The 23,232-nt window shown below is 44.2% G+C and overlaps 1 long non-coding RNA gene across 1 annotated transcript; it reads left to right on the forward strand.

The window, feature by feature from the left end:
• The first annotated feature begins 1,911 nt into the window (after positions 1-1,911).
• LOC115205915 (uncharacterized) lies at positions 1,912-3,309 on the forward strand. Its single transcript, XR_003880700.1, has 2 exons — positions 1,912-2,112; positions 3,054-3,309. It is a non-coding gene; the product is annotated as an uncharacterized LOC115205915 (long non-coding RNA).
• The last annotated feature ends 19,923 nt before the right edge of the window (positions 3,310-23,232 follow it).

Raw genomic sequence — 23,232 nt, forward strand, 5'->3', positions numbered from 1 at the left:
TTCTTTGTGTACACCATCGCAGAATATTTAAGGGCTGCGCCCCTATACTTTGGCGACCACATCCAGTTGCTTCAAATAAAGAAGTGTGGTCACGAACTCTCTGTCTCCTGCGCCTGACTCTACCTCTCCTGTTGTTCTTCGAGCCAGCCCGTGACAGGTCAAGATATTATCCCTAGAGTTGGTTTACTAGGATCTATCTCTTTAAAGGATGGATGACATTTTAGCTAATCAGGTTAGAGATACCAGAACAGGTAGACATAGAAGTTGAAGTAATACTAACAGAACACATGAGAAGACTGTTTGTTAACCAAACCCGTATGCCCAAGAATTTGTGTCCAACAGGTGAATTACAGGAGAAGGTGATTCACTCAATCCAACCAGGAGACTGGGTGTGGATCCAGTCCCTGAGGAGAAAAAACTGGAAGCAACACCGTTGGGAAGGCCCATACCAGGTTCTGTTAAACCACTGCCTTTGCCATTAGAAAAGCTGAGAGAGTCACTGGGTCCACGTTATCCACTGCAAGAAGGTATGTACACATATGAGCACTGCTGATCACACACAGAGTTAGGAGAATAACCGAGTACCAACAGGGTCCGGGGGTTACCTCCTTAACGAAGATTTCCTATCCCGACCGTTCATCACTGTGTGTGCTCCTAGAGGTGTGAGTAGGGGGTGGTACCTAGCAGATCGACTAAGGGCAGGAGAGGGTTGGCGGTTTTTGGGAAGAGTAGAGACTCTGAGCTGCATCATAGTCTAATCTTTCTGATACATTCAGATCCACCACCTTCCGGTACTAATCATACGACACCGTTGTCATTTATAAGAATGAAAAGATAAACTATATAATACACTGATGAGTGATGTACAGAATGAGGAATCAAAAAAGATCAGGATGTAGGTTTAAGGTAAACATTAAACAATTTCCTGGGAAAGAAGACAACTGTACAGGAATTGGGGTTGGCCAGATTGAAGTACTCAGACAACCCACCTCGATTCACCTTAACTCCTGATGAGTACCAGTGTTATAGATACAAGAATGGCACCGAGAACTTAGATGATTTTAATGGCTGAAAGTAATCGTTAATGTGACTGACTTAGGTTTGAAAGATGAATAGAACATTTTTAACCTCACAGCACCTATAACTGATGAAGGGTGGGCTAGTACCAGCAAAGGACGCATACGACAGAAATTACCACAAAGGGTGGTTAGGAACTTGCGCCCTGGGGTTATAGGTCCAACTAGTTCGAATTAATCATCAGAGGCCAGTTATAGGAGGCTAAAGTAGGCACAGGAGGAGTTTTGACCAGGATGGGAGTAGCTTTGTCTAGATGGATGCTATTGGCATCCTCAGGAAAGTTCCAGATGAATACAAAGCTATGAATCAAATATGTGAAGGCTTTAACACTACATTATTTTGGTAATTGACAATAAATAAAAATGTGGCTTGGATTAATGACATATTTTATAATCAACAGAGATTCATGAATGAAACCGGGGATGCAGTAAAGAGGTTCTCTGACCAATTATCCGCCACCCCCCTCATGACCTGGTAAAATAGATTGACTCTCGATATGTTATTGGCAGAAGAGGGCGGTGTAGGTAGAATGATTAGGTTCATTGCTGTACGTACATTCCTGATAACACAGCTCCAGATGGATCAGTGACCAAGGCCCTGGCCGGTCTAAACAATTTAGCTCAAGAGTTAGCAGAAAACTCCGGGGTGGACACTGCACTCACGGGGTGGTTCGATAGTACCTTTGGAAAATGGAAAAATGTTGTAATCATTGTGGTGTGGGCTGCTTTCACCTGTATGAGTGTGTTTGTGTTGTGTGGTTGTTGTTTGGTCCCTTGTGCGAGAGGTCTCATTTCCAGGGTTCTGGAGAGATCGATAACGGAGCAGATGGTGAGATACGGACCGAGTCCAAGTTCAGACCAGTGGGACGACAAATACCTACCGCCGAGCCTGGTGGAGGATTCATTCAATTATGAGGAGCCCATGTTAGATGAGACCATCTTTAGAGTTTCCTGAATTAGTTTGATTTTGTGTGAAATTTCTGAATCCAATAAAAATAGATGTGTTATAATGTATGTGAAATATTTAGCCAATCGGGTGGATGTAATGAACGTTTTGACTAAATGATTTCACTCAGAAACCTTATAACCTGTTGAAATGTATTCGAAATAAGGCTATAATAATGGGTTAAAAACTATATTCCAATACTGTGTGAATAAGACACTGTTACCAGAATGAGCAGGGCAGAGTTGATAAGACGACCTTGGGAAAGGAACAGGAGAAGAAGCCTCCTTAAGTTAGGGAGAGAAACAACGGCCTGGGAACGGCTTAGTGGGCAGGAGATTAGAAGACAGGTGGCAAAGTTGATAAGGAATGTATGTGTACTGTGGCAGAATACAGCCGCCTAAAGCTGGGTTGAGTTCTCTACTGATGTGTGTGTGTGTTAATATAGAAGGATATATTATAACCAACAGAGATTTGTTAACTATACTTGCACTGCACTGACAGGTATGGCTGAGCAACTAGAGGCTACCACTAGAACCGCTAGACGAAATAGATTGGAGTTGGATATGATATTGGCTAATAATGGGGGGTGTATAAAATGTTTGGTGAACAATGCTGTACTTTTATCCCTAATAACACCAGCCCTGATGGTAGCATTACCAAAGCCCTATTGGGACTTGACAAGCTATCTGCTGAAATGAAGGGTGTAGCGGGGGTAGACAAGTGGAATTGTCTGAATACCTTTTTTGGCAAGTACACATCTATGGTGGTTACTGGATTTCTGACCCTAGTGCTTGTGTTCCCATTATTGATGTGTTGTGCTACCTGTATAATCCCTTGCTTAAGAAAGTCTCTTACAGATGTTGTCAGGGCAACCGGAATGATGCTTTTGATGGAAGTGACCCCGGAGGACACTGAATCCAGCTCTGGGCAAAAGAAGGGTCTGTCTGAGGATGATCCTTGGTTTGCTGTTGATGAAGTGGTTGAATAAAGCGTATCCAAAATGTTCTCATATGTATTGAATGTAGTGGCAGGTGGATGTGAAGGTTTTAAGTTCTGGGACAAAGAGTCTGTCCCACACATGTTAGGTGTAGCCACTGTCGCAAGAAGGTCTTCTTTTTATATGTTTTTTTGAATAATAATGTTCTGAATTTATCCTGTGTACTATTTGTCTTTCCTTATGTGAAGGTTTGAAGTTCCTGGGTGGCTGGTAGTCAACCTAGTACAAGTTAGGTGTAGCTGGAGGACTGAAGGTTTTTTGTTATCGTTATTGCCTATTAATAAAAGTGTTTGTATTGTATTTTAGTGAGTGACACCCTAGTGGGTGTCAAAAGGGGGAATCCTACATTTCTCTGAAATGTCTTACTGGGAAATGTTCACACCCAGAGGGTGTGAAAAGGGGGATTGTTGGGTTATATTTTCTTAAACTAGTTGTGCATAGCTTATGAATACTAATGCTAAACATAAGAGGTTTATATTGTATTAACATAGATTGAGCAACATATAATAGACATGACTAACTGGAGGGTTGCTGGCTAGTAGGAGTGTAGGCTGAGTAGACTCATGACACACACAGACAATGCCTGGTTGTGGGGCCGCTCAAGGACAGGGAGGGGCTGGTAGAATGGAAGATAGCTGTTGCACAAACTGTCCTAACTGTAGCATAAAAACAGGCACTGTCCTTGGGTGTCTGACTCTCGGGTACACACATGTGTAATAAACAGCTGAAAATATATTCAGTAGCCTAGCGTTAAATTATGTTCTGATACCAGATTGAATTGACACAACCCTAACACTTTGTAGGGCAGTAGGCTACAGTCGATGTCCCAGATTTCAGTTTCCATTTATCCCATCTGAACAGTAGGCGACAGTTCACTTGAAGTGCCATAGGCCTATTTGAAGTCCCCGTCTTGTGACTGTCGAATTTATATAGCCTCACAATCATTACATTTACATTTACATTTAAGTCATTTAGCAGACGCTCTTATCCAGAGCGACTTACACATTGGTGCATTCACCTATAATATCCAGTAGAACAAACACTTTACAATAGTGCATCTAAATCCTTTAAAGGGGGGGGGGGGGGGGGGGGGTTAGAAGGATTACTTTATCCTATCCCAGGTATTCCTTAAAGAGGTGGGATTTCAGGTGTCTCCGGAAGGTGGTGATTGACTCCGCTGTCCTGGCATCGTGAGGGAGATTGTTCCACCATTGGGGTGCCAGAGCGGCGAACAGTTTTGACTGGGCTGAGCGGGAACTGTGCTTCCTCAGAGGTAGGGAGGCGAGCAGGCCAGAGGTGGATGAACGCAGTGCCCTTGTTTGGGTGTAGGGCCTGATCAGAGCCTGAAGGTACGGAGGTGCCGTTCCCCTCACAGCTCCGTAGGCAAGCACCATGGTCTTGTAGCGGATGCGAGCTTCAACTGGAAGCCAGTGGAGTGTGCGGAGGAGCGGGGTGACGTGAGAGAACTTGGGAAGGTTGAACACCAGACGGGCTGCGGCGTTCTGGATGAGTTGTAGGGGTTTGATGGCACAGGCAGGGAGCCCAGCCAACAGCGAGTTGCAGTAATCCAGACGGGAGATGACAAGTGCCTGGATTAGGACCTGCGCCGCTTCCTGTGTGAGGCAGGGTCGTACTCTGCGAATGTTGTAGAGCATGAACCTACAGGATCGGGTCACCGCCTTGATGTTAGTGGAGAACGACAGGGTGTTGTCCAGGATCACGCCAAGGTTCTTAGCACTCTGGGAGGAGGACACAAGGGAGTTGTCAACCGTGATGGCGAGATCATGGAACGGGCAGTCCTTCCCCGGGAGGAAGAGCAGCTCCGTCTTGCCGAGGTTCAGCTTGAGGTGGTGATCCGTCATCCACACTGATATGTCTGCCAGACATGCAGAGATGCGATTCGCCACCTGGTTGTCAGAAGGGGGAAAGGAGAAGATTAATTGTGTGTCGTCTGCATAGCAATGATAGGAGAGACCGTGTGAGGATATGACAGAGCCAAGTGACTTGGTGTATAGCGAGAATAGGAGAGGGCCTAGAACAGAGCCCTGGGGGACACCAGTGGTGAGAGCACGTGGTGCGGAGACAGCTTCTCGCCACGCCACCTGGTAGGAGCGACCTGTCAGGTAGGATGCAATCCAAGCGTGGGCCGCGCCGGAGATGCCCAGCTCGGAGAGGGTGGAGAGGAGGATCTGATGGTTCACAGTATCAAAGGCAGCAGATAGGTCTAGAAGGATGAGAGCAGAGGAGAGAGAGTTAGCTTTAGCAGTGCGGAGAGCCTCCGTGACACAGAGAAGGGCAGTCTCAGTTGAATGCCCAGTCTTGAAACCTGACTGATTAGGATCAAGAAGGTCGTTCTGAGAGAGATAGCAGGAGAGCTGGCCAAGGACGGCACGTTCAAGAGTTTTGGAGAGAAAAGAAAGAAGGGATACTGGTCTGTAGTTGTTGACATCGGAGGGATCGAGTGTAGGTTTTTTCAGAAGGGGTGCAACTCTCGCTCTCTTGAAGACGGAAGGGACGTAGCCAGCGGTCAAGGATGAGTTGATGAGCGAGGTGAGGTAGGGGAGAAGGTCTCCGGAAATGGTCTGGAGAAGAGAGGAGGGGATAGGGTCAAGTGGGCAGGTTGTTGGGCGGCCGGCCGTCACAAGACGCGAGATTTCATCTGGAGAGAGGGGGGAGAAAGAGGTCAAAGCACAGGGTAGGGCAGTGTGAGCAGGACCAGCGGTGTCGCTTGACTTAGCAAACGAGGATCGGATGTCGTCAACCTTCTTTTCAAAATGGTTGACGAAGTCATCCGCAGTGAGGGAGGAGGGGGGGGGAGGGGGAGGAGGATTCAGGAGGGAGGAGAAGGTAGCAAAAAGCTTCCTAGGGTTAGAGGCAGATGCTTGGAATTTAGAGTGGTAGAAAGTGGCTTTAGCAGCAGAGACAGAAGAGGAAAATGTAGAGAGGAGGGAGTGAAAGGATGCGAGGTCCGCAGGGAGGCGAGTTTTCCTCCATTTCCGCTCGGCTGCCCGGAGCCCTGTTCTGTGAGCTCGCAGTGAGTCGTCGAGCCACGGAGCAGGAGGGGAGGGCCGAGCCGGCCTGGAGGATAGGGGACAGAGAAAATCAAAGGATACAGAGAGGGAGGAGAGGAGGGTTGAGGAGGCAAAATCAGGAGATAGGTTGGAGAAGGTTTGAGCAGAGGGAAGAGATGATAGGATGGAAGAGGAGAGAGTAGCAGGAGAGAGAGAGCGAAGGTTGGGACGGCGCAATACCATCCGAGTAGGGGCAGAGTGAGAAGTTTTTGATGAGAGCGAGAGGGAAAAGGATACAAGGTAGTGGTCGGAGACTTGGAGAGGAGTTGCAATGAGATTAGCGGAAGAACAGCATCTAGTAAAGATGAGGTCAAGCGTATTGCCTGCCTTGTGAGTAGGGGGGGAAGGTGAGAGGGTGAGGTCAAAAGAGGAGAGGAGTGGAAAGAAGGAGGCAGAGAGGAATGAGTCGAAGGTAGACGTGGGGAGGTTAAAGTCACCCAGAACTGTGAGAGGTGAGCCATCCTCAGGGAAGGAACTTATCAAGGCGTCAAGCTCATTGATGAACTCTCCAAGGGAACCTGGAGGGCGATAAATGATGAGGATGTTAAGCTTGAAAGGGCTGGTAACTGTGACAGCATGGAATTCAAATGAGGAGATAGACAGATGGGTCAGGGGAGAAAGAGAGAATGTCCACTTGGGAGAGATGAGGATTCCAGTGCCACCACCCCGCTGGCTCGATGCTCTAGGGGTATGTGAGAACACGTGGCCAGACGAGGAGAGAGCAGTAGGAGTAGCAGTGTTATCTGTGGTGATCCATGTTTCCGTCAGCGCCAGGAAGTCTAGGGACTGGAGGGTAGCATAGGCTGAGATGAACTCAGCCTTGTTGGCCGCAGACCGGCAGTTCCAGAGGCTGCCAGAGACCTGGAACTCCACGTGGGTCGTGCGCGCTGGGACCACCAGGTTAGAGTGGCAGCGGCCACGCGGTGTGAAGCGTTTGTATGGCCTGTGCAGAGTGGAGAGAACCGGGATAGACAGACACATAGTTGACAAGCTACAGAAGAGGCTACGCTAATGCAAAGGAGATTGGAATGACAAGTGGACTACACGTCTCGAATGTTCAGAAAGTTAAGCTTACGTTGCAGAAAATCTATTGACTAAAATGACGGAAATGATACAGTACTGCTGGCTGGTGGAGTAGGCTAGCTAGCAGTGGCTGCGTTGTTGACTTTGTTTGACCGTGTAGCTGGCTAGGTGTAGCTGGCTAGGTGACCTCGATAGTTTCAGTACTACACCTTGTCATGATACCAAAGCAACTTTGTAGCTAGCTAACATAACACTAGTCAAGACGTTCCTTTGTAATGTATTTTAGTTTCTACAGTGTTACTAGTTGGCTGGGTTAGGAAAAATGGCGTCGCGGGGGACGGCAGTAGCTGGCTAGCTAACCTCGGTAATTACTAAACTACACAATTATCAAGCTATGACAAAGACAACTATGTAGCTAGCTAGCCAACACTGCACTAGTCAAATCGTTCCGTTGTAAAGTATTGGTATCTACAGCGCTGCTAGTCGGTAACGGTTGGCTAGCTGTTGGCTAGCTAGCTAGCAGTGGATTAATGATGACTAGGTGTGTTGACTACGTCTGGCGTCGCGGCTGGCTACTTACTAATAATTACTCTAAACTACACAATTATCTTAGATGCAAAGACAACTAAGTAGCTGGCTCACTAACACTACACTAGTCAAGTCGTTCCGTTGTAATGTAATAGATAGTGCAGCTAGTCGGTGGAAGTTGGCTGGTTGGCTAGCTAGCAGTGTTGACTAGCTAGCTAGCAGTGATGACTACGTTAGGAGGACGAAGATAGCTAACTTCGATAATTACTCTAAGCTACACGATTATCTTTGATACAAAGAAGGCTATGTAGCTAGCTAAGAAAATAAAAGAATTGCTCGGATCAAACAAATCAAACCGTTGTAATGTAGTGAAGTGTAATATTACCTGTGGAGTGAAGCGTAGTGCGACTGCTCGCTCACACTGTTATCATCCTCTTTTTCCACTTTACCACATTTTCCCCGAACATTACTTTTCTGGCCCTTCATTATCATTATTTTCAACTCTCCTTTCGCAGCTATTCTCTTATTGAAATAAACTCCGACAATTGTCCTTTTTGCCTCTGCGGGTTGACGTGAACCTTTTCTGCCCGTTCCCAAAAGCATTTGACCTGTAGGCTATTTGGCGTGCATACAGTTAGTCCCTAATATTTTGGCTTATGCACTAATGCAAGATAGCCTAAAATATTTTTTTTTAAACTCAATGTAGCCTATAGATATAAATTGCACAAGAAATATACATTTAATGAATATTTTAAGGTATTGTTTTCTCTTTATTCAACCCACCCTTCATCCACACAATATTTAATAACCCTAAACAGGTTATGAGTCAACCCGCGCCTCACTATCGCTCCCACCTGCCCTCGGCGTCGTTAACAGAACTGCAGGAAAGTAATGCCCGACAGGCGGGGCTGAAGGGTACCGTCTACCGGTGTCCTAGCTATCTCGTTAGCTACCTATCCCGCCTGCTGTGTACCGGAGTTAGGCTGGACAATAGAACGAGTCAAAATTCACCCATGGCTAAAAATGGCAAAATAACGTTGGCTAAGCTGGAACACTTGCGCGAGCCCATAGCAAATGAATGGAATCGAACGTTCGCAGAGCCTGTTTTGACTGGAGTGACACTTAGAATTCAATTTCGCCTAAATGGCACCAACAAATGTATCCCTTTTATTTTACCACTACAGCCTGTTGTTAGGACAAAACTGAAAAATAACAACTTGTGTAGAAAGTAAACATCCGCACCTCAATGGTGCCAAGTGTGCTTATGTCTGCATAACAAGGAAGTAGGAACTTCGGACTATTTCTGGTCTAGAGTTTGATGACAACGGAATACACTGCCTAGCCTTACATAATTAGAAAGAGGAGATTCTCATGATTAAAATGGTGCCCGACTTGAAAAAATTTACATTTACACATTGCGAGATATTTTGCGAAATATACCAGCATGATTCTCCATAGGAAAACAAATGGGGGGAGCTCAGCGTTCCAAGGGCAAAATGTATTTTGTGGCTTGCATTTGATGACAACGGAATACACTGCCCAACCTTACATAATTAGAAAGTGGAGATTCTCATTATTAAAATGGTATCCTTTTTTTTATGTACACTACCGGTCAAAAGTTTTAAAACGCCTACTTATTCAAGGGTTTTCCTTTTTTTTTTGACTATGTTCTACATTGTAGAATAATAGTAAAGACATCAAAACTATGACATAACACATGGAATCATGTAGTAACTAAAAAATGTTAAACAAATCAAAATATATTTTATATTTGAGATTCTTCAAATAGCAAGCCTTTGCCTCTATGACAGCTTTGCACACTCTTGGCATTTTCTCAACCAGCTTCACCTGGAATGTTTTTCCAACAATCTTGAAGGAGTTCTCACATGCTGAGCACTTGTTGGCTGCTTTTCCTTCACTCTGCGGTCCGACTCATCCCAAACCATCTCAATTTGTTTGAGGTCGGGGGATTGTGGAGGCCAGGTCATCTGATGCAGCACTCCATCACTCTCCTTCTTGGTAAAATAGCCTTTACACTGCCTGGAGGTGTATTGGGTCATTGTCCTGTTGAAAAACTTATGATAGTCCCACTAAGCCAAAACCAGATGGGATGGTGTATCGCTGCAGAATTCTGTGGTAGCCATGAAAGTTAAGTGTGCCTTGAATTCTAAATAAATCACAGTGTCACCAGCAAAGCACCCCCACACCATAACATGTCCTCCTCCATGCTTTACAGTGGGAAATACACATGCAGAGATCATCCGTTCACCCACACCGCGTCTCACAAAGACACGGAGGTTGGAACCAGAAATCTCCAATTTGGACTCCAGACCAAAGGACAAATTTCCACTGATCTAACGTTCATTGCTCGTGTTTCTTGGCCCAAGCAAGTCTCTTCTTATTATTGGTGTCCTTTAGTAGTGGTTTTGTTGCAGCAATTCGACCGTGAATGCCTGATTCACACGGTCTCCTCTGAACAGTTGATGTTGAGATGTGTCTGTTACTTAAACTCTGTGAAGAATTTATTTGGGCTTCAATTTCTGAGGCTGGTAACTCTAATGAACTTATCCTCTGCAGCAGAGGTAACTCTGGGTCTTCCATTCATGTGGCGGTCCTCATGAGAGCCAGTTTCATCATAGCGCTTGATGGTTTTTGCAACTGCATTTGAAGAAACTTTCAAAGTTCTTGAAATGTTCCGTATTGACTGACCTTCATGTCTCAAAGTAATGATGGACTGTCATTTCTCTTTGCTTATTTGAGCTGTTCTTACCATAATATGGACTTGGGCAATCTTCTGTATACTGTATGTGTCTTCTGTATGTGTCCAGCCTACCGGAGTCCTAGCTAGCTAGTTAGTTAGGACTCAGTCGTCCTTCGCTACCACCTGCCGAACACCTGCCCTTGAAATCGTTTACAGAACTGCGGGAAAACAGTGCCCGACAGGCGGGGGCGAAGTACACTGTCGACCTGTGTGCTAGCTAGCTACCCATCCCACCTGCTGTGTACTGGAGTCCTAGTTACCTAGTTTCCTTCGCTAACACCTGCTGAACATCTGCCCTCACTGTCGTTAACAGAACTGCAGGATAACAGTGCCCGACAGGAGGGGGCGAAGGACACGGTCTACTGTTGTCCTAGCTAGCTAGTGTTGTCACCCTGTGTCAGGTGCGTCGTAGAAAGTGGACCAAGGCGCAGCGGGTATCGTGCTCATCTTCTTTTATTTATATATAAGTGAACACTTAAACAAAATAAATCGACGTCAACCAACAGTTCCGTAAGGACACAAGGACTATACGAAAAACAACTACCCACAAAACCCATGAAGAAAAACCCCTACTAAATATGACCTTCAATTAGAGGCAACGAGGAACAGCTGCCTCCAATTGAAGGTCAACCCAAGAAACTTAAACATAGAAATAGACACACTAGAATAAACATAGAAATATACTAACATAGAACATAAACCAAAACCCCGAAACACATAAAACAAACACCCCCTGCCACGCCCTGACCAAACTACAATAACAAATAACCCCCTTTACTGGTCAGGACGTGACAGTACCCCCCCCCCCCCCCCAAAGGTGCAGACCCCGTATGCACCTCAAACAAAAAACACAAAATGAACCCCAAATAAAGGGAGGGAAGGGAGGGTGGCTACCGTCACCGACGGCTTCCGTGCTAAACCCCCCTTTCCCAAACCTCCCCCCATGGAGGTGGCTCTGGCTCCGGGCTTAATCCCCACTCTAACCTGTCCACCCCTGCTGAAGGCTCAGGGCTGTAGCCCACCGCTGAAGGCTCTGGGCTGAGGGGCGACTCTGGCTGCGCTGGACTGGCGGGCGACTCTGGCTGCGCCGGACTGGCGGGCGACTCTGTCGGTTCCAGACTGTGGGCTGTCTCTGTCGGTTCTGGACTGTGGGCCATCTCTGTCGGTTCTGGACTGTGGGCCGTCGCCGGAAGCACTGGACGGGGAACTGTCGCCGGAAGCTCTAGACGGGCCACTGTCGCCGGCAGCTCTAGACGGGGCACTGTCGCCGGAAGCTCTAGACGGGGCACTGTCGCCGGAAGCTCTAGACGGGGACTGCGCACTGAAGGCCTGGTGCGTGGGACTGGCTTTGGAGGCGCCAGACTAGTGACATGCACCACAGGGCTAGTGCGAGGAGCAGGAACAGGACATACTGGACTGGGCAGGCGCACTAAAGGCCTGATGCGTGGTGCTGGCTTTGGAGGCGCCAGAACAATAACACGCACCACAGGACTAGTGCGAGGAGCAGGAACAGGATACACCGGGTCTTGAAAACGCATCGGAAGTCTGGAGCGCACAGCCTGCACAACCCCTACTGGCTGGCTTGTCAGCGTAGCCCAGCACGGGCGGAGTGCTGGCACAGGGCGAACTGGGCTTTACTGAGGACTGATGGCTGCCGTGCGTAGAGCAGGCGCAGGGTAGCCTGGGCCTAGGAGATGCACTGGTGGCCAGATGTGCTGCGCCGGCGCACTTCTCCCTGGCTGGATGCCCACTCTAGCACGGCATTTGCGGGGAACTGGTATCAACCGCACCGGGCTTTGACTGCGTCTGGGCAATACAGTGCGCATTTCCGCATAGCTCGGTGCCTTCTTGATCAGTTGCTCCCCATAATAAGCACGGGGAGTTGGCTCAGGTCTATTGCCTGACTTAGCCAATCTCCCCATGTGCCCCCCCACCCAAAATAATTATTGGGGCTGCCTCTCAGGCTTCCTTGCCAGCCGTGTTCCGGCATAACGTTCCCGGTCCTCTCCAGCCTTCCTCCATGGTCCTTCTCCAGCTAGTATCTCCTCCCATGTCCAGGACTCGAGATAGCTGTCCTGTTGCTCCTTCCTCCGCTGCTTGGTCCTTTTTTGGTGGGTAGTTCTGTCATGAACGTCGTAGAAAGTAGATCAAGGTGCAGCGGGTATCGTGCTCATCTTCTTTTATTTATATATAAGTGAACACTTAAACAAAATAAATCGACGTCAACCAACAGTTCCGTAAGGACACAAGGACTATACGAAAAACAACTAACCACAAAACCCATGAAGAAAAACCCCTTACTAAATTTGACCTTCAGAGGCAACGAGGAACAGCTGCCTCCAATTGAAGGTCAACCCAAGAAACTTAAACATAGAAATAGACACACTAGAACAAACATAGAAATATACTAACATAGAACATAAACCATAACCCCGAAACACATAAAACAAACACCCCTGCCACGCCCTGACCAAACTACAATAACAAATAACCGCCTTTACTGGTCAGGACGTGACACCCTGCCTCTTCTTCTGTGGAGTTTATCAGTGGTTGGCATCCAACGTTATGGAGCATTACCACCACTTACTGCCTACCACCTGTTATTCCGGAGTCCTAGCTTAAAATGGACCAATAGAAGTATGCCCACATGCAGGAACAAACATGAAGGAACGCCCACATGCAGGAATGTCCCGAATAGCGGGCCGCAATTGCACCATTCTCTCTTTAGCTGATTCGTACAATGGAACTTCCCCAGGCTTCCCGTTTTTAGGGAAACCTAGTTGACGATGAGGCTTGGTTGTAAGCAAAGCTGACAGAAACTAAGGTAAGGCACAAAACAACGTTATCTGATGTCTTAAGAGTTTTTAACAAATGCTATAAAGTATATACAAGGTAGAATGATATTAAGCCTACATTCAATTCATTTCACTACATTGAAGTCAGAAAGTATTCATACCCCTTCACTTATTCCACATTTTGTTGTGTTACAGCCTGATTTCAAAATGGATTAAATAGATATTTTTTCTCACCCGTCTACACACCCATCTACCCCATATTGACAAAGTGAAAACGTGTTTTTACAGAAATATCTAATTTACATAAGTATTCACACCCCTGAGTCAATACATTTCAGAATCACCTTTGGCAGTGATTACAGCTGTGAGCCTTTTCGGTTAAGTCTGTAAGAGCTTTGCACACCTGGATTGTACAATCTTTTTTACATTATTATTTAAAACATTCTTCAAGCTCTGTCAAATTGGTTGTTGATCATTGCTAGACTCCCATTTTAAGTCTTGCCTTGAATTTTCAAGCCAATTTAAGTCAAAACTGTAACATTCATTGTCGTCTTGGTAAGCAACCGCAGTTGGTAAGCAACTCCAGAACCAGATAGATCAGTTTTAGGCTAGGCCTACTGGAATTATTTGCAGTTTTGAGGAAAAACAAAATCCTCTCTGGCAAACTCAGAGCAGGCTCAACTTGTCCAACTGCTCAGTTCACTTGCCCCAGGCAAAGGGCAGTGCTTAAAGTCAATCCCTGTAGCCTAACACATTACTATATGGTTACAGTGATCAGCTTTCCAAGCAGCTGTGTGAATTATTATGTGCTCGGCTCATATGCCATCCATTTGAATCTGATCTCTGTTCGCAACCCTGATAACTTGTTTTACACACAGACTATAGAATGGGAGCATGTCTTCATTGATGTAGTGCTATTTAGCCTTTGTCCTACCTTCATTGGGCAAAAAATGGTCCCTCTGTCATGTTCCTCTTTTGCAATTGTATTCCAAATTTGTGCATATAGCCTGTCTGAAAATTGCCCCTTGACTTTCACAGTTTTGCATGCCCTTTAGGGCCAGCCACACCAAGGACGATAACTAATGATAAACTATACAGAACTATCCCATAGGGCACAGATGTCAATTCAACATTTAGAGTATCACAGTATGACTCATAATACCCATAAAAACTAGCGGTCAAACAGCGAAATGGCTCCGAATTGTTTTTTCCCCGTTCATTTTTCCCATAGGTTTTTATAGAAACATTTCAAATAACAACTTACCCTGGCGTGACGTTTTAAAAAACGTGTCAATCTCTCGGACAAGGTGACTTTATCAATATATTCGCCTGTATTTACCCACCAAAAATAAAATATAAAGTAGTTGCTAATGTGGCTATCATAAAGAACTACAAATGCCATGATTATCTGATGAGACTGCCAAATCGAGGAAAGGTAAGAATCTCAGGATTAACAATCTAATATTAGCTAATGGAAGTAATTCATACATTTTCTAGATTTCTTTAAATGGACAATTCTGTGAACTGTCTTGTGCAAGTTTTAAATTGACCTGTTAGCAAAGGTGTCAGCTAGAGATAACGTGGAGGAGTTCACACGGATTTGTGATCTTGCATGATGTCTACTTTGATGCTAATTAGCATTTTAGAATCTGAGATTAAATAGAGCCGAATATATTGATAAAAGCCGAATATATTGATCAAAGTCACCTTTACGTCACGCCAGGGTAAACCGACATGAAACACAGCCCTTATTTTAAGTGTTTCTAAAATCCCACAGGAGAAAAATGAATGGTGAAAAAACGATTGGAACCATTTCCCTGTTTGACTGCTAGATTTAATGGGTATTATTGTAGTAGAGTTAAAATGGTTATTCCAGCAAACTTCAAATTATTAGAATAGTACACAACGCAGAACAGAACAATCAGGTTGAGGGTCAGTGGCCAAAGCCCGCGAACAGGAATATTCCAAGTTCAGACAGAAAGGGGGAGTCAGATCGCCAGGAACTTTACTTTTGGTTTCTAATTTTAATTGTTGCGCTACTGGTGATGCCTGTTGATGTTAGGTAGGCAGCTACAGTAGCTGAATGATGTTAACATCTTCAGGTTTTGTTTCATTAAATGTATTTTATTTTATCTGGGTGCTTACGTCACCTACTAACACCCTGGTACTACCCTTAGCTCCCGCTCTCCTCAGTCTGAGAAAACAGTGAGAGAGAAAGGTACGGGTTGCAGATTACTCCTTTGTAGAAGTCCGTAACGTGAAATAAATAAAACGTCCCAAGGTTAATGCTGTAGATATTGTTATAAGGGGATGTGAGACTATCGAAACACGTAACTTTCAGAGTTTTATTGTTGTTATTAATATAGTTACAGAGTGCTAAAAGTGTTGCTAGCTAGCATGACTTTCTGTGATGCAGAAGGCTAGTTGAGCTGCCGACTAGTGATGGTGGTGCATTATGGGGGATGTAGTTTTTGCCCTGTAAGGCGATTTTACGTTGTAACTTGTTTGTGTTGCAGTGGTTTTGTACATGAGTTGTTGTATTTTGCTACTATCAACACTGAAAGTATCTAGCAATGTATTGGGGATGTGAGACAGGATATGTGTTTTACCTTTCTTCATGCTCCTGTGTAGAACAACTTGTCAGGCGTTGCATTGGAGACTGATGTGTTCCTGTCCTGTCTTTTCATAATACTATTGCAGGTATGGTTCTATTGTCTAAGAATTAAGATTATACATTCTTTGTATTAAGGACTGGTTATTATTTTATACTATACATTATGGCTTTATGTATGAGTGTGATTGTGAGAGTCTGAGAAAACACTGAGAGAGAAAGAACAACTTGTCAGGCGTTGCATTGGAGACTGATGTGTTCCTGTCCTGTCTTTTCATAATACTATTGCAGATCAACATAAAAGCCTTAAAGACAGCCGTGGTGTCGCTCTTCAATTCTGGGTTCTCCTGTGGTGCATAAGAAACCCGCTACATTATGACACCTCCACTGTGGGCCTCTACTCCACATTGGTTCGACATCATTTAATTAAAATGATGTTGTGTTCAACCAGTGTGGGCCCAGTGTGTGCCCAGTCGGATTAGAGTGTATAATACACTGCTGGTGAGCATCCACACTAGATGACAGGACAGGTTATCCTTAATCGATCTTCAGTAGCCTACACATGTAGGCCTGTCAATCAACTAATCAACGCATTCTACTGCACGCTAGCCTATACAGTGTTTCCAGATGGTCCAGATGGTGTTTCCAGTGCTTTCATGGTGGTCTGTAGACAGGGTATTAACGGCAAGTAATACTGAAATGTACATGAAATGTAATGAAAGCGATATGTATAGCAATTCAAGAACAAACGTCATGTGGCCTGCGCATCTTTGTGTTAATCATTGCATCGTGCATGCATCTTTGCTCAAGTGGTTTGAGATTTCCATTTTTCGAATGGTTGTCAACTCGCCTGGATCTTATCATCAATTTATCATCACCAGCCAATGTGATCAAACCATCGCATGCTCTCTCTCTCCTTTCAAACTCCCCACCAGTTATTTTGGATGCTGTAGACCTATTTTACATACAGCAAGCAATATTATGCTTGCATCTCTCCTTGAATATGCAATTACTAAAGAAAATGCTCAAAATACACTATATATAGAAAAGTATGTGGATACTCCTTCAAATTAGTGTCTTAAGTCTATTTCAGCCACACCCGTTGCTGACAGGTGTATAAAATCAAGCACACCGCCATGCAATCTCCATAGACAAACATTGGCAGTAGAATAGCCTTACTGAAGAGCTCAGTAACTTTCAATGTGGCACTGTTATAGGATGCCATCTTTCCAACAAGTCAGTTCATCAAGTTTCTGCCCTGCTAGAGCTGCCCCGGTCAACTGTAAGTGCTGTTATTGTGAAGTGGAAATGTATAGGAGCAGCAACAGCTCAGCCGCAAAGTGGTAGGCACACACAAGCTCACAGAACGGGACCACCAAGTGCTGGAGTGCATAGCGCGTAAAAATCGTCTGTCTGTGGTTGCAACACTCACTACCGAGTTCCAAACTGCCTCTGGAAGCAACGTCAGTACAATAACTGTTTGCCGGGAGCTTCATGAAATGGGTTTCAATGGCCGAGTAGCCACACACAAGCCTAAGATCACCATGCGCAATGCCAAGAGTAGGCTGGAGTGATGTAAAGCTCGCCGCCATTGGAATCACGCTTCACCATCTGGCAGTCTGACGGACTAATCTGGGTTTGGCGGATGCCAAGAGAACACTACTTTCCCTAATTTATAGTGCCAACCGTAGTTTGGTGTAGGAGGATTAATGGTCTGGGGCTGTTTTTCATGGTTCGGGCTAGGCCCCTTAGTTCCAGTGAAGGGACATCTTAACGCTACAGCATTCAATGAAATTCTAGACGATTCTGTGCTTCCAACTTTGTGGCAACAGTTAGGGGAAGGCCCTTTCCTGTTTCAGCATGACAATGCCCCCATACACAAAGCGAAGTCCAGATCAGTGTGGAATAACTTGACTGGCCTGCATAGAACCCTGACCTTAACACCATTGAACACCTTTGGGATGAATTGGAACGCCAACTACGAGCCAGGCCTAATCGCCCAACATCAGTGCCCGTCCTCACTAATGGTCTTGTGGCTAAATGGAAGCAAGTCTTAGCAGTAATGTTCCAACATCTAGTGGAAGGCCTTCCCAGAAGAGTGGAGAATGTTGGAGGACCAACTCCAAATGAATGCCCATGATTTTGGAATGAGATGTTCGACAAGCAGGTGTCCACATACTTCTGGTCATATAGTGTAAGTGTCCAACAAGCTATTGCAGTTTAGCTTTTCCTGGGACTGCACAAGAACTGAGAGGAATAGCAGAGAGGCAGCGGGGAGGCGAGGTGCGCAATTGTGCTAAAGAACAGTGAAGACAGACAGGCTACACATATTTAGCCTAACTTAGAAGCGTATGCATATTAACCCATCATTCATTAGCTAAACTATTCATGATGAAAAACGTTAACCTGCAGGCTGCGCTCCCAGCCACTGGGCACACAGCTCGAAAAGCTCTCCAATTGATCAGTGGAGACTGTCTATTAGAAATTGCATGACCTTCCCCTGTACTGAATTAAAAAATACTAAACCTCCACCGGACTTAAATTGAAATAGCATGACCCATCCCCCAAAATTCCTCTGCGTACACTGTTCCATAAATTCCAGAAGGTCCCTAAAGGAGTTAGCCTGGGTACCAGTCTGTTAACATTCCACTCCTTGTACTCTGCATCATATGTTCAGCATGACAATGAGTGGCAAGGAGTGGAAGGACAGCTAAACAGATTGTAACCAGACTATAAATGAGTGGCTACAAGTCTAGGAATACTGTATAAGAAGCAGTGAGTGAATGCAGTACTCTAGGCCTACACTTCCAACTGATCTTCCAACTGAATACATGATGATCATGGCATCTTTTCTCTCCGCAGCTCTGCTGTTGCTGGTTCCTGGGATCCTGACTGGAAGTAATGTGGAATATATTTACTTACTTTACCTCTTTTGTGATGTTATCTTTATAACCTATACAGTATAGTTTACATTTTTAATTACAATTTTATTACAGAGGGATATGGGAAAAAAAACATTGAGTTGACAATAGTCAATAGCATCTCCAATGCACCCAATGAGACCTACAGTGCTGACATTGTGTTCAGAGGGATCCTACTCGGTGCCATGAGGAGACTGCAGCAGACCAATGCAGACTTCAAGTCAGTAGACATTTAGATTCCATTGTCTGATTGATTTCTAGAATAGCTCATTCATGCAATACAGATGTTACAGTTTGAGAAATCGTTTTCTATGCCAATTTAAAAGATAATGTTCTGTAGTTCAATGTGTCAATAATTGCATGGCATGGAGTGATACAGTATTTTCCTGTTTCCAATGTGAAAAAGTAATGGTGGTTTTCTTGCTGTTGCAATGGATAAAGAGTAGTATAATTGGCAGGTGATGTGTCAGTTATTTTATATTATGTCAGTATTCAGTGAGCATTGTTCTTCCAGGTTTACCTACACAGAGGACCTCAACTATGGTCCCTTCCTGGAGAGTGTGAATGGTGTAGCCGGGGACAATGCTGAGCACACTTATTGGGAGCTCCTTGTTCAGATTGGGAAGAATGGATCCGTGATCAGACCTGACGTGGGTGAGTAATGATTTAGAATATCTCTCTCTCTCTCTCGCTCCAGAATTAAGGGGAAAAGCAAGTGTTATTTACAACAATCTATTTATCATACAAATTGTGCATCTACTAACAAACACTAATGACCTATTTGGACCTTGTTTTCACAGGTATTGGTTGTTACATCCCAGAACCAAATGACTGCATCATCCTGAATTTTACAAAATGGTGAACATTCAGAAGCGCCTGACTGATACTGTTTTATTTTAAAAAGTGCCGTAAAGCAATTTATTATTTTTGTCATGAAAGGAATAACGATTCCAATCATTTGCAGTACACTATTAGAAAAAAAGGGTTCCAAAGGGTTCTCCAGCTATTCCCATAGGGGAACCCTTTTTGGTTCCAGGTAGAACTCTTTTGGGTTCAATGTAGAACCCTCTGTGGAAAGGTTTTTTACATGGAACCCAGAAGGGTTCTACCTGGAACGAAACGGGTTCTACCTGGAACAAAAGGGGTTCTTCAAAGGGTTCTCCTATATGAACAGCCGAATAACCTTTTTTTGGTTCTAGATAGTTCCTTTTTTTCTAAGAATGTAATGTTAAGCCCGTTTTTAGAATTGAAATAGAAAGAGTTTCACCCTGACATAATACTGTTATTGTTGTTTTAAAAGAACATTTGGAACAGCAAAGAATGCCCGGCTACAGTTTACATCCCTCAGCCTATACCAGAACTATTGTAACATTACATTCTGTATGTAATTACTGTGTAATAGGTTAGTAAAATATATATGCTATGGAGTACAATTTGTGTGTTCACTGATTTATATTTACATGGGAAACAGAATTACAGCAATAGTGGTATGTGCTAGGGATTAACACCAGGATCCTGGGACTGTCCCGGGACTACTCCCGGGTCCATACATTTCCCGAAAAAATGTAGTGACAAAACCCAGGAAATTACAACATTTTCCCCCAAAGTCGCACTAATGCAATTACACAACATACGCAGCAGCAGATTGACAAAAAATAAAACGGCACATTATCCAAACATGTTGTCGCATGGGAGCCTTTTGCCTAATTATTGTTTATATAGGCCTATGTGTTTGGTCACCTATTATCATTTCAGCACGGTTTTGATTGGGACAGTGCCATCGCGCTGCTTTTAGACAAGCGTGGGGGACTCATAGATAAATCAATCAATGTCAGATTTTTGTTTTCACTGAATCTCCGTTTGGATATTTGGCAATAATTAGGCTGGGGAAGTGCTAATGATCATCTTTATTTAGTTTGGTCATATATTATCTGATCGGAACATGTTGCTAGCCTGTTACTAGCATGTTATAGGCCTACAAGTGGATTTTGCTCTTCACTCGCGTAGTAGCCTGTCCTAGGCTACTCCCGACCAAAACCCCGTGACTTGTCTGATAATCAATGTGCTTTTGTTTTACTGAATCGCTGTCTGTATATTTGGCTAATTGATCTCTGGCTGGACAAGCGGAAGTGGTAGCTCATTTATTCGTTTGCTCATCTACGTATCACTGAAAAGGAAACATTTAACATACACTTGATTTAGGCTACATTATTGCATTATTTATCTACTGACTGAGGTAGTAGCTTTATATAGCCTCGTATAGAGCCTAGGCTATTTTCCTATCATTCCTATCAAACTGAAGCCCCAAATTCCTAACTTTATTCTGCAATCCATAGGTTGCATTATCAAAGCACATCTCTCGTCTATGCATGTCAAAATACCGCTATAACATTCCCCTTGCTTCTCTGCGCTGCCCTCTGCGCTGTCTCGTATTGCTACAAATATGAGAACTTCCGTAGAGAATGTATGATCGACAAACGGTTTGAGCATAGATATCGATGTTTTTACAGAGTTGGTCCGGGTTAAGATACTGTACGTTGATATTTAAAAATGTCCTCTATTCATCTCCCCGTTATTCATGAGCTGATCCGCTATCTGTATAATCAGCAACTCGAATAGGAGATATTCTGTCATTCCTTGGAGGTTATCTAGCAAGTTTAGCAACTTTGGTAATTTGACATTTGTTTGACTGCCGTTGCAAAGTTTGTATGATTCGACAACGCTATAGCCTACTCCGGGTGCCTTCTGTGGGTCTTGAGTTCGCACTCTGTGTCAATAATTAATTGAGCAACATGATTAAGCAAAGAATTTATGAACGGCCTGTTTCGCAATTCACAACAGTGTAATTGGCGATCAAAGTGATTCTATCATTACTAAATATCTGTTTCACTTGCTGTGAAATCTTTTCATAGTGGCGCAGGCAACATGGAGCAGCAACAATCTTATTTTGGGAGAACCCTGGCATAATGACCATATCTTGGGTGTAAAGGCTTTAAATGGGCACTTCCGATTTTGCGGTATTTCTTGGGACTCTCAGATAAATATGAATCTTTCTCGGTATTTAAACTTGGTAGATTTTCTGGTAATTAAATAGCATGTGCTAATACTTGTACATGTATACTTGTACACACACACACACACACACACACATAGCTTTGTTTTCTTTTTTCGGGATAAAAATGTTTGACCATTAAAAATCCTATTTTCCCTAACTCTAATCTTAACCCCCCAAAACCCAACCCTTTAGCTTAAAAAAACATTCAAACAAATTCAGGACATGAAAAAAGTCCTGACTGTCAGGACATTGGGGTGAATTGTTAGGACATTGTGTTCCTGATAAGGTAGGAAAACACACACACACATACACAGTCTTGTTCAGCTAACCTTGTTGGGACACACAATTCAGTCCCATTCATATATTGCACAAACTAAATATTACGTTTGGGAGTTCATAAAAGGGCTACAATATACCGCACAATCTTATCAATCATAGTGATTTCCCCGTGTCATTTCCTGTGCACCCACTCTGTTTGAATGTCTACAGGTCAAATAGAGTTTAATACCAGAGAGTAGAAGCATAGGCATAGCCTACATTTTGAGCTGATCCTGACGAAAAAGATGATGCAGGCCTGAGGTGGAATCACAAAAGTTGTAAACACTGGCGCAAAATCTGATCATGGAAATGTGAGAGGGCTTTGTAGACATTTGGTGGCTCTCATATCCATATTCCTTCTGGTACTGCTGCCTGGTAGGTAACTTGTCTACAATGTAATGAAGGCTATAATATATTCACTAATATCACATTAATTCCCATTAGAATGTCATGGCGATGCTTCAGTATGGTTGTATGGTTCAATTCCTGCTGGGGGCTCCCACAAGGAAAAATTCACTTACACATGACTATAAGTTGCTTTGGATAAAGCATCTGCTAAATAGTATTTATATATTGAAAAATAGGGGTAGGGTTGTGGAGAATCAAAGGACCATGAATATAATAAATGAACCTTAAGTGCTGGCTTAAGGCCGGTAGCAACCACTACAGAATGTCCGGTCTGAACAAAGATAAGGTGGATGTCCAGGTTAAGGGGAGTTTATTGTAAGAATATGTCCACATTCACACACACATTTGGTTGACCACTCCTGGTTCAGATTACTGAGAATTATGTCCAGTGAGAACTGACATTGAATATGGTTGTTAAGATGCACGCACAATTAAACAGCAATACAGGGAATCAGTCCGCAGGAAGAAAAGGTAGAAAACCCCCAGACTGTTGTATGCTATGTCTTTTCTTTTGAAGACTGGCCCTTTTATTGGCAAAGAGTTTGATCGCGGTCTTTTGTCTCTTTAATTTTTTTAATTGGGTTAGGGTGAGTGGAATGCAGCCTTTGAGAAGATTCAAAGCAATCTCACATAGGGATAATATGAGATCTGAAGAACAGTGACCCAAGATGGCCTTCCGTTCTTTAGCTGTAGCCCCAACTAGGATTCTCAAGAGGGGCAGG

The sequence above is a fragment of the Salmo trutta genome, chromosome 13, assembly GCF_901001165.1.
Source record: "Salmo trutta chromosome 13, fSalTru1.1, whole genome shotgun sequence".
Classification (NCBI taxonomy): domain Eukaryota; kingdom Metazoa; phylum Chordata; class Actinopteri; order Salmoniformes; family Salmonidae; genus Salmo; species Salmo trutta.